This window comes from Vipera ursinii (genome assembly GCF_947247035.1).
Source record: "Vipera ursinii genome assembly, chromosome: 2".
NCBI classification, from domain to species: domain Eukaryota; kingdom Metazoa; phylum Chordata; class Lepidosauria; order Squamata; family Viperidae; genus Vipera; species Vipera ursinii.
The window spans coordinates 173841537-173853721 of record NC_139513.1 but is presented as its reverse complement, the minus strand read 5'-3'; the positions used below and the strand labels follow the sequence as shown (position 1 = coordinate 173853721).

Here is a 12185-nt window from a genome sequence, read left to right as displayed (position 1 = left end):
TTTGCAACAAATACAATGTCTGGCGACGAAGCAAGAGAGGAGGGAAGCCCCATGGAGGGGGAGTCTTCCCCCCAAATGGAATCCCAGAGATGATGGGAAGCTGAAGCGGCATATTCCCCCGGGGAAGAAGCGACCCTGAGGCGGAGTAACCACCAACTGGAATGGAGGCAAGAGATGGAGAGTTCCCTGCATGCCAGTGAGGAGGAGCGGATCCTGGAAAAGGCCATTGATCTGATGAAAGCAACCCTGAGCTCACTGAGGGAGGAGAGAGCTGAAAATCGCAACCGAGGCAGTGCCTGGGGACGCATCTGGAAAGGTAACGGAGGGGATCCAACACCTGAAACCCCGGGGCCGTCCAATGGAACAGGAATTGCTGCCTCAGCAGTACCCACCCACCCCAGAACCACAGACGGGGACCAGGATGAGGAGCGATACCGGCCACGGCGCAGACAACACTCCAGCCAAAGACTCCCACCCCTGGAAGTCAAATTCAAGGGGGAGCCATCACGACTGGGATTTTTCCTAACCCAAGTACTCAGCTACATGGAAGAGTACGGACGGGACATCCCCAGTGACAAAGCACGCATCCGAATTGTGCAATCTGCCCTGGACGGGATGGCTGCAGACTGGGTGGTGAACTTGCATGACTCCAACGCCCCAGAACTCAACGACTTCAACCGATTCATGTCATCTTTGAGGCGGCGGTTCGAGGATCCTTTGGCTGACCGTAAGGCCCGGGAGAGAATCAAAACGGTGAGTCAGGGCAGGCGAGCAGTGGCTGATTATACCCAAGAATTCCGAGCCATTGCCAGCAAGCTGAACTGGCCAGAAGACATCCTCCTCAGCCACTTCAAAGACGGTCTAAACTACGACCTGTATGACGCTTGCCTGCCTCGAGGAGACCCACCCCATCTCAACGACTGGTACATCCTGGCGGAGGAAGTGGAAATAGACCTACTGAAGAGACACCGCAGAGGAAAACCATGGGGCCGCCTGCCACCCGAGCAAACACGCGAGGGGGAAAAACCACCAGCCACAGCCAAAAAATCAACAGGTTGCTTCAACTGCGGGAGAGAGGGCCACCGTGCTGCAGAATGTCGTTCAAAAGCCCCCCCCCCACGAAAACCAGAGGCATCATCCTCCAAGAAGCCGGGAAAGCCCCAAGGCAACACAAAAGAATCTTCCATGAAGGGGACAGAGGCTGTAGAGTCTTGTACACTTGTACCAGAACAACAACTGGCAGCACCAGTCACCACCAGGGCACAAGAAAAAATGAAGCCGAAGGTAGATAGCCAAACTGGAATAGAATTCAGGAAATCTTTGAAAAGTGATGAATGGTTCCAGAAAAATAAACATGTGTGCACAATTAAAGATGGACTACCGTGGGTGGGGGAGAAGCTATATATACCTGCCACACAGAGAATCAATTTCATGCAACTGTGCCATGATACAAAATCAGCAGGACACTTTGGCTTTGTAAAAACCTTACACTTAACTAAAAGGCAATTTTGGTGGCCATCTATGAAAAAGGACATAGAAAGCTATGTGGGTAGCTGTCAAATTTGCGCGATGGCCAAAAGACTGCAAGGGAAACCGCCAGGTCTGTTACAACCAGTGGCAAACCCCTCAGCCCCATGGAAATAAATAGCCATGGATTTTATCGTAGAACTGCCAGAAAGTAATGGAAACACCGTAGTCTGGACTGTCACATATCTGTTCTCTAAGCAAGTACATTTCATACCTTGCCAAAAAAACCCGACCACAAAAGCATTAGCAAAACTTTTTGTACGGCATATTTACAGATTGCACGGGGTACCACAACGCATCATATCTGACAGAGGGGTGCAATTTACGTCGGCATTTTGGAAAGAATTTTTATCCCTCTTAGGAACCACCCAAGGACTGTCATCTAGTCACCATCCTCAGACAGACGGAGCTTCTGAAAGACTTAATAATATACTTGAACAATATCTGAGATGCTTTATTAATTTTCAGCAGTCCGACTGGACGGACCTACTGCCTTTTGCAGAAGTAGCATATAATAATGCAGTCCACTCAAGCACAGGTTACACTCCTTTTCAAGTAGCTACAGGCCAGAGTTTCAACCCAATACCAGAACTAACCCCAAAAGAACCGGTTATCCCTGATCTGAAGGAATGGATTGCTCAATTACAAAATACATGGCCAATCGTTAGGAAAGTGTTGGAAGATGCCAGAAAAGCATACAAGACACAGGCAGACAAAAAAAGAACCGATCCCACACCATTTAGGGTAGGAGAGATGGTATACTTATCCACAAAATACCTGAAATCACTCCAACCCTGTAAAAAACTAGGACCAAAATATATTGGACCCTTTCCAATTAAAAGAATCATAAACCCAGTAACAGTTGAATTAGAACTACCCAAAAATCTTAGACGAATACACCCAACCTTCCACTGCAGTCTATTAAAGAGAGAACAACAATCACCACTACGAGCAAAAATCCCACCACCACCACCACCCATCATGGTGGAAGGAGAACAACATTTTGAAGTGAAAGAAATCTCAGATTCCAGAAAACACCATGGAACGATACAATATTTAGTGGCATGGAAACACCTCCCCTCCTCAGAAAATGAGTGGGTTAACAAACTCCATGTTAAAGCACCTAAGTTGCTTAAGAGGTTTCATACAGAATATCCGAACAAACCAGGCTAACATTTATATGTTTTCTTTCCCCACAGATGAACTCATCTTTTTTCTGAAAGGAGAGCCGAATGTCAGAATCCATTTATATCACATTTCATAAATGTATAGGTAGAACAATGTGCTTATTCTGGGGATTCTGCCATCTCTCCGAAGGGGGGGGGAGAGGATAGACTTAAGGTATCTTCAAACAACAGGGAACATTTGAACTGGGGGAGGGAGGGGGAGAGACAGATCTGGATTTTTAATTTTAATTTAATTCCATTTATATCCCGCCCTTCTCCGAAGACTCAGGGCGGCTTACAAGCTTAGCAGATTGCATCTTCATTTACAACTGTGAAAGGAAAGCAATAACCATAAAACCAAGGAGAGTTCCCTTTCCCATGGAAGGGCCTGACACCTAAGCAAATGATGAGAGCCTGACCAAATGGATGAGGGGAGGGGCTGAATCTAACTTTGTTAGATTCCGTCTTGTATTGCCACAATCGATTCCATCCCTAGTAAACATTTTCCTTTTGGACTAAACTTGCATCAAAGAGTTCTTATTTCCTAAGATGTGGATTGAGGTGGGTCCTGACACTATGTGAAGCAGGAAAAAGATATTTTGATGAAAATTAAACAAGCATTCTGGCCTACAGATAGTCCTGACTTATCAACCATTTGTTGAGGAGGAGGAGGAGGAGGAGGAGGAGGAGGAGGAGGAGGAGGAGGAGGAGGAGGAGGAGGAGGAAGAGGAGGAGGAGGAGGAGGAGGAGGAGGAGGAGGAGAAGAAGAAGAAGAAGAAGAAGAAGAAGAAGAAGAAGAAGAAGAAGAAGAAGAAGAAGAAGAAGAAGAAGAAGAAGAAGAAGAAGAAGAAGAAGAAGAAGAAGAAGAAGAAGAAGAAGAAGAAGAAGAAGTACTACTACTACTTCTGGGTTGAGGGTTCCCTGAGTCAGATGCCTTTCCCCTTCCTCTACACTCACTCTTCCTGTTCTCCTCTGTTCTTTTACATTTCCCAAGCAGCTGCATCAGCTTCTTTTTTTAACTTTCTTTTTCATTTCCTGTTCTCTAGGTAGGATGAGAGACATTTCTACAGAGAAGACAGTTTCAGCTGAGTTGGTAAATTGCATGTAGGGGAAATGTTATAGGCTCAAAACACTTCCAAGATGTCTGAAAAAACACAATCCAAACACAAAGCAGCTATTTTGCATCCAAAACAACTGTCAAGTGGAGAAGAATTTCAGATCTTTCACGTGAGTATTGTAACCCAATTCAGACAACAGCGAAATGTTACAAGGGATAAATTTGGAGCTTCCATTAGCAACAAAGACTATCACTGATGCAGTTTGCCAGAGAACTCACAGATATAGATCTATAATTCCTGGAAAGTCATTTAAATGAGATTGCAGTGACAATTCAGCAGCTGAAAGTTGCTTTTGTCATTTAATATCTATTTTACATCCACAGAGATTTTTGATGTTACATGGCTGTAACATTGATCTTTCACTTTATAAGGACATTTTAGATCATTCAATTTAGATAAACTTGTACTGCATTTTCCAGCATCAAACCCAAGAAAACTTGCTATAAAGTATAAAATCACTCCTTGTGAATGTTTATTTGATTTATGATATACTGTAATTTAGAGAATTCAACCTCCTTGCAAAGTCTTCTATGGATTTTGGTATGAGTGTCTATCAGCCTTGTGATAGAAGCACCCTCAGAACTAGCTCTAACTTTACTGTAAGGTTATGATAACAGAAATTTGCAAATCTGAAAGTACATCATTCCCACTAATCTATACAGTCCAAGAAACTAGGGAGGGTTTTTTTTAGGCATTTGCCATGTCCTCTTTCCTTCTGTGAATTTAGCTGCCCCTAGAGACCATTGCCTAGTTGGCAGCTCTTCCCCCTGTCTCCCAAAGTCATTTCCACAGGCCGTCACAGCACCCCAAGCTGTAACCTTTCTTAGAATGCCACATAACCTCCCCTACTGACCAGCCACTCTCTATGTTCCTATTAACATTTTGTGCTGGGCCTGATATATGACAGTATTTTCAACAATCTTAATCAGAGTTTTGCCTGGCTTTGTGTGTGTGTGTGTGTGTGTGTGTGTGTGTGTGTGTGTGTGTGTTACTGTATTAGCGAGAAAATGGTTTTCTCCTTCTGAGTCCTCCCTAGAATAATTGGGAAGCCAATACAGACTGGAAAAGAAGGTGATCTTCCATCTACCTTGTCTCCCTTAAAAGGCAGGCAGAGGCAGGGTTTGCAATATTTAGACCAGATGAATAAGCACAGTGGGAAGGAAAATACTGTAGGCTGAAAGATCAATCAATCAATCAGAATAGAGCTGGAAGGGACCTTGGAGGTCTTCTAGTCCAACCCCCTGCTGAAGCAGGAGACCCTATACCATTCCAGACAAGTGACTGTCCAGTCTCTTCTTAAAAACCCATCTAAAATATTTTGCTGCATATAAAGTTCTGCCCAAGCCAATATGCCTACTGAAGGAATGGACAATTGGGCACTCTCCATCCTTTCTATATGGACTGAGGCTTGAACTCAACATAGATACTAAAACAATATTGTCCATTACACCTAGAGCAGGGGTCGGCAACCTGAAAAAGGAAAACAGCCACTGGGAACCGGTTCCATCACACACACAAAAAAGTGGGAGCCGCGTGCGTGCATCCATGCACGTGCATGTGCAAAAAACGCTTTGCGCATGCGCAAAATGTTTTTTCTTGCACATGTGTGGACGCGCGCGGTTGCCATTTTTTTAATGTATGATGGAACCAGTTGCGCGATGGTGACGGCCCGTTTGCAGAGCTGCCGCCTTCGGCAGCCTGGAAACGTGCTGCAGCAGCTTTCCCAGAGCGGCACCGCTGCCCGTTCGCGCGGAGGTGCGCACGCACCTCTGCCCATTCGGAGAGGTGCGCGCGCACCTCTCCAAACGGGTGGTGCCACTCTCCATTTGGAGAGGTGCGCGCGCACCACTGCCCGTTCGAAGAGGTGCGCGTGCACCGGGCGGCTGGGAGCCGCAGGAGACGGCTCAAAGAGCCGCATGCGGCTCCGGAGCCGCGGGTTGCCGACCCATGACCTAGAGGCAAAGGGCAGTCCTCCAACCGAGTAGCAATGGGAAGGCTGCCATCACTTCCTCCCCAGTTTCTACTGTTGGAGGGCTAAAGGGCACCCTGTTGGCTATATAGCACCCAGCTCCAGCCTCCACCTCTTTACCTTTGCTTATCCATTAGCCAAAGTCACCACCTTACTTTGATTAATAGCATTAGTATGTCATGTCATGTGATTATAAATAATCAGAGAGCAACCACTGAGTGACCTCTCCTGGAACCCTTCTGTGCAGAGAAGTGCATGACTGAAAAGCACAGAGTGGCAACCTTTCATTCCCTTCCTGGCCAGTTATATGGAACCATTGATTTCCCATTTTGTCTAGCGTGAACTACAGCCCCATTAAAGCAGCAACAATCGGCTCGTCAACATTTATTCCACAGAGTGGAGTAAGCCAAGACAAAAAGGAAACAACTTGCCCTAACAGGTCCAAGGGCAAGATTCCAAGAAAAAAGAAATAGTTTCCCATCAGTTCACAGCATATAAAAACCCCTTTACTGTAACATTGATCGCATTCTTGCTTTCTACTTGTTTGTAACATGCCAAGAAATAACGCACACTTTAAAATCACACATCACTTTCCCTTGGAATAGAACTGTCTTCCTGCCATTGTTGTACTCAGCCAGACCCACTGAAAAAAGACAAACAAGATTTTGCAGTGGAATTCTTGGCAATGAGTGCTAAGTTGGCTTCCTCGTACAACTCTGTTCTGAGAGCACACCGTGTTGCTGGCCATCCACGTGTTTTGCCAAGTGTAAGTATCTGTCTGCACCTGGGTAGTTAGCACACAGAGACAGTTTTTACCACTTTATAGGCTAGGCCAGAGTTTCTCAACCAATGGCAACTTTAAAAGGTATGAACTTCAACTCTGAGGGATCCCGGGAGTTGAGGTACACACCTCCAAAAACTGCCAAGGTTGAGAAACACTGGGCCAGATGTTTACCCCCTAAAGTTCAGCACAACCCAAAGCAATCTCCAGTGTGGTTGCCTAGGCAGCACTGATAGAGCGACAGAGGCAGGAGGGAATGAATAAATTAATATCCCAAAGGTGCTTTTCAAAAGGCAGCTGGACTTCTTGGATGAGAACCTTTCTGGATAAGAAGCAAAATGTTTTCAAGGAAAGAAAAATCAAGAAAGTCTAGTTGCCTTTTGAGAAGCACCTTTGGGATAACCATGACCTGGATGATTGACAATCTCCACAGTTATGAAGAAATTAATAGTGTAGTAAAATTTCATTAGAATTCATTGGAGATTGTTTAGCATGATCCATTGAATACATTAATAAGCCAAAGAATATGTGCCAAAGAGGAATGGGAGAAGAAGATACCTCCTAGTATTTTGTAAGGGGCAATAGTGAAGTCTGAATTAACTTGCCCTGCATTGTGAGACTCCAACTAAGGGAGAGTTTCATTCCACTGTGGCAGACAGAGAACGAAATATTGAAACATTTTGCTCCATCTTTCCTCAGGCTCCGTCTTCCAGATACATTGAGATTAGCACTCTCCAAATTCTCAGCCTATTCCATCTGCTGAGTTGACTGTCTCCATCCATCCTTGAGTCAACCAGAAATTATGCCACTATGACGTCTGCTGTCTCACTTGCCACTCATAGTCAACCACCCAGTAATGGGTGACAAAGCCTAACAGATTATAGATACTTTAAGACAGAACGTGGTGTCAGAATTAGGAGGACAATGCAACTGGTGTAGCAAAGGGTGACTTATTGGTCTCACCTATGAACTGTGTGAAAAAGGAAAGGAACACCATAATGTTAGGGTGGGGGGGGGAAGTGCTGCCATGGCATTTGTGTACTATGAGTAAGCAGAATTTTTAAAAAAGGTCACTTGGTTGCATCCTAGCTTGAGAGCTTTTACTCCCTCTCAACTCAAAAAGAACTGATGAATCAGGGTTGGCAAACAATATGAGCAATACTGGGGAAGGGGGGAAAAAAACCCTGCTTAATATTCTTCAGCATCTCTGCCTTCCACTAAAGGTAAATAAACTGACATATGGATCTGGATAGTATCAGAGATTTCTAAGGGATCTAGGCAAACCAAAATTAGATCTATTGAGCAGTGCCTGGTAATTCACAAGGTTGTTTGTGGAGGGAAAAATAGGAGGAGGAAGAAGCATTAGGTACTGTAGGAAGTCAGAACCCCCCCCCCACCCCCCGAGAAGGAAATATTTTGGGGGATATTAAAAAGGCAGAATATTATATTTCCCCAAAGGAATAATAGGGGGGGAAACCATCTCCCCCCAATCTGCCCGAAGCAGAAACCAGCTTTTAGAAATGCATATTTGGTGATTCATTCAGGAAGACTGGGGCCAGGAAGCTTGGATCTGATGGGATTAGAGAGACAAAGACCCCTAAAAACTACATCCCCCACCCAAAATCTAAAGATGTGATCTTTAGGACACAATAGGATTAACCATCCACCATTAGAATACCAAAAGGGCACACTCAAGTTCAGATCAAAGTACTAGGAACAGGAAGAACCTTAAATACAAAGCCCAAAGAAGGTATAAAAACCCACCTATCCCAACTCTATTTTGTCAGCTTTCCCAGAACCACATGCTGTTGGTCCTGTTCTTCAGTAAACAGTACCTTCTTTCCTAAGCACCCTCCATTTTGTTTATTCCCAGCTTGGACTGGTCCTGAAGATTTTTCTTTTGACAGTACATTTGGCACCTTGAGTTGTTTATAGAAATAATAAAGGTGGGATACAAATAAAATAAGAAGAAATAAATAAGAAGAAATGCTTTTAAGAGTACTCCTACACAAGGATGGTGCCAATTCAAAGACAGCTTTATTTTATTTGGGATCATCAGCATGGATCTGAGTGGTAGGAGCAACACCACTAATTTTAAATAAATAAGCAAAAATTGCAAGCTTGTGTATAGACTGTTTCTACATGTAAGTTTCTACATTTAGGCAAGAAAAACCAAATGTACAGATATAGTATAGGTGGTACCTGGCTCAAAAATAGTAACTGTGAGAGGGATCTTGGAGTCCTAGTGGACAATCACTTAAATATGAGCCAGCAGCGTACAGCAGCTGCCAAAAAAGCCAACACAGTGCTAGGCTGCATTAATAGAGGGATAGAATCAAGATCATGTGAAGTATTAATACCACTTTACAATGCCTTGGTAAGACCATACCTGGAATATTGTATCCAATTTGGTTGCCAGAATGAAAAAATGATCTTGAGACTCTAAAAAGAGTTTTGGTCACCATGATGTAAAAAAGATGTTGAGATTCTAGAAAGAGTACAGAGAAGAGCAATAAATATGATTAGGGGACTGGAGGCTAAAACATATAAAGAACAGTTGCTGGAATTGGGTATGTCTAGTTTAATGAAGAGAAGGATGAGGGGGTGACATGATAGCAGCCTTCCAATATGCCATATAGAAGAGGGAGTCAAGCTATTCTCCAAAGCGCCTGAAGGCGGGACAAGAAGCAACGGATGGAAATTAACCAAAGAGAGAAGCAACCTAGAACTAAGGAGAAATTTTCTGACCGTTAGAACAATTAATCAGTGGAATAACCTGCCTCCAGAAGTTGTGAATGCTCCAACACTGGAGGGTTTTAAGAAGAGACTGGACAGCCATTTGTCTGAAATGGATGAGCATGGGGTTGGACTAGATGACCGTCAAGGTCCCTTCCAACTCTGTTATTCTATTGTTCTGTTTTCCCATCTGCAGGTGCTCCTCCCCCTCCCTAGCTAGCTAGCAGGTTTTAGGTCTTCTGAGGAGGAAGCAGGCTTGCCCTTTTAATCTCTCCCACGTGAACTGCTGAATTGGACTGAATTCAGTTTTATCTATGAACATGGAATAATAATATAGCCTTCTTTAATAATATCTGAACCAAAGACATGTTTTATGAATATGCTGAACAAAATATTAAGTTTGCTGAAAGAGAGAACCTGAATCAAAGCAACCTTGCATCAGGCTTATAGCAGAATGGAAAGGATTATTTGGCCTGATCTTTTCAAGCAGATTGTTTCAAATAGACATGGAGGTCTTGCAGAGCCCACAGTTTAAACCTATATATTTTTGTTTTATCTATGCATCTAAGTTCTATCTAAGTGTTCATTAAGAGTTAACAAAGACTTGATGGCACATAATCAATTAGTTTTATTTATTTATTTGTTAATTAAATTCATAGAGACCTTCATCTCACTGAAAGCAGCTTTGGATAGAGCGGAATAATAGATTAAAAACAGCAAATATAAAAATGGCAAATATAAATATAAAAAGGAATAAATATCAAAACATGCAAAAAGTCCAATTTGGAATCATATAAACAAATAACTTGATATTTTGCTTTGGGAATTAATCAAAATAGTATCAGTTTTAATTGGTATGACCTTGGACATAACCAGTGGACAATGAACATTCAAAAAATAGCAGCAGCCCGATGAAATTTGAGCATCGAAAATGCAAGGGATTTGGAGCCTCAACTGCAGGAGGGGATGCTGTATTTTCACCTTATTCTTGAGTATTTAAAATGTTTGTATTAAATATCCTTATATGGTATTGTGAATTCAATATATTTTCCCTCCTGGTTTGTATTAATAAATCCTGATTTTTGGATTTATGAATTATGCATTATTTTCTGATTTACTATTTATTAAGTCTGAATCATTTTAGTCAATTGTACTTAAAGTCCTCTGTGGACTGACTCCAGGTTACTCTCAGATGCCATCTGCCAGGTCTATGTGGTCAAGCAGGGAGAAATTGGTAACCAATTGCCATTGTCTGCTTGGCTGTTGCTACTGAGCTACTTTACTTCTATTCTCTCAGTGTTGAGGTGCAAATATTATATTTTTGCCCTGCAAACCATCCAGAATCTTACAATCCAGGCAGTAGATAAATCCTTGTAAGTAAAAAATTAGAAAAAAAGATTTATTAAAGACACAGCCTGTCTTTAACTCAGGTGCACAAGGTGGTGTAAATAATCTTCTATTCTTCCTTTTTTTCCCAACAACACCTTTGGAAGCAGAAGCATCCTAAAGATCCAGTGCTTTTGTCAAAATGATGAAAGCAATGTCATGATGCCAGCAACATCCCTTTTGTACATATTGTAGATTCAACATCATGACAACATGTAGAAAAGTAGCAGAGTTTGTACTGCACTGGAGGCATAATTACTCTTCCCATTCACCCTTCGCTGCTTGTGATGTAGGCTTTGATGAGAGAGCTTGACTGTTCCAACATTATATGACGAACTTCTGTGTCTAAGGGTGGATTTGAACCAACTTATGTCTCTCCAGTCCTAGGCAACACAGAGTGGACAATAATTGTTTGTTCCTCATTCTCAGCAATGCAAGGATGATAGGCTTCAAAACAATCATGGATGTTTTCAAACTGTCATGAGGAAGTGGGAAAAATGGCTTAGAATACCGTTTGGGCTTAGAATAACAGAGTTGGAAGGGACCTCGGAGTCCAATCCCCTGCTCAACCAGGAAACCCTATACCAGGGGTCGGCAACCTCGGCTCAGGAATTCTGGGAGTTGAAGTCCACGAGTCATAAAAGAGCCGAGGTTGCCGACCCCTGCCCTATACCATTCCTGACAAGTGGCTGTCCAATCTCTTCTTGAAAGCCTCCCATGATGAAGCACCCACAACTTCTGAAGGCAAGCCATTTCACTGGTTAATTGTTGCCATCATTAGGAAATTTATCCTTAATTCTAGGTTGCTTCTCTCCTTGATTAGTTTCTGTCCATTGTTCGTTATCTTGCCTTCAGGTGCTTTGGAGAATAGGTTGACACCCCCATCCTCATCTTTGTGGCAGCTCCTTACATATTGGAACACTGCTATCATGTCACCCTCTGGTCCTTCTCTTCACTAGACTAGCCTTGCCCAGTTCTTGTAACTGTTCTTCATATGTTTTATCCTCCAGGCTCCTAATCATCTTTATTGGTCTTCTCTGCCCTCTTTCCAGAATCTCAACATCTTTTTTATAGTGTGGTGACCAAAATTGGATGCAGCATTGCAAGTGTGGCCTTACTATGGCTTTATAGAGTGGTACTGGTACCTCACGCAATCTTGATTCAATCCCTCTGTTAATGCAACTTTGGATTACATTGGCTTTTTTGGGCTTTTTTTGGTTGCTGTTGCAGATATATGACCATATCTGCAAGGTACCATAACAAATTGCTCTCCTTTGACATAGACAGGAAAGGGTTTTTTTATTGAAAAGTTTTACAGTACATTTTTGAATACAAAACCCCTCCCCTCCCCCTCCCCTCTCCCCAAACCTCCCCAACTCTCCCCTCCCCTCCCCTCCCCCCTCCCCGACTTCCCAGAGATAAATACAGGGTGAAAAAATACAAACAAACATAATCTACAATATGCAAACAACAATAAGATATTAAATTCTATCGCACTTTAA

General features: G+C 43.1%; 1 protein-coding gene across 1 annotated transcript in view; it reads right to left on the bottom strand.

Annotated features, from left to right (window-relative positions):
* The window catches only part of LOC310635091 (uncharacterized protein), a 28005-nt gene that overhangs the window by 13830 nt on the left and 1990 nt on the right, over positions 1 to 12185 (bottom strand). The window lies entirely within an intron of this gene.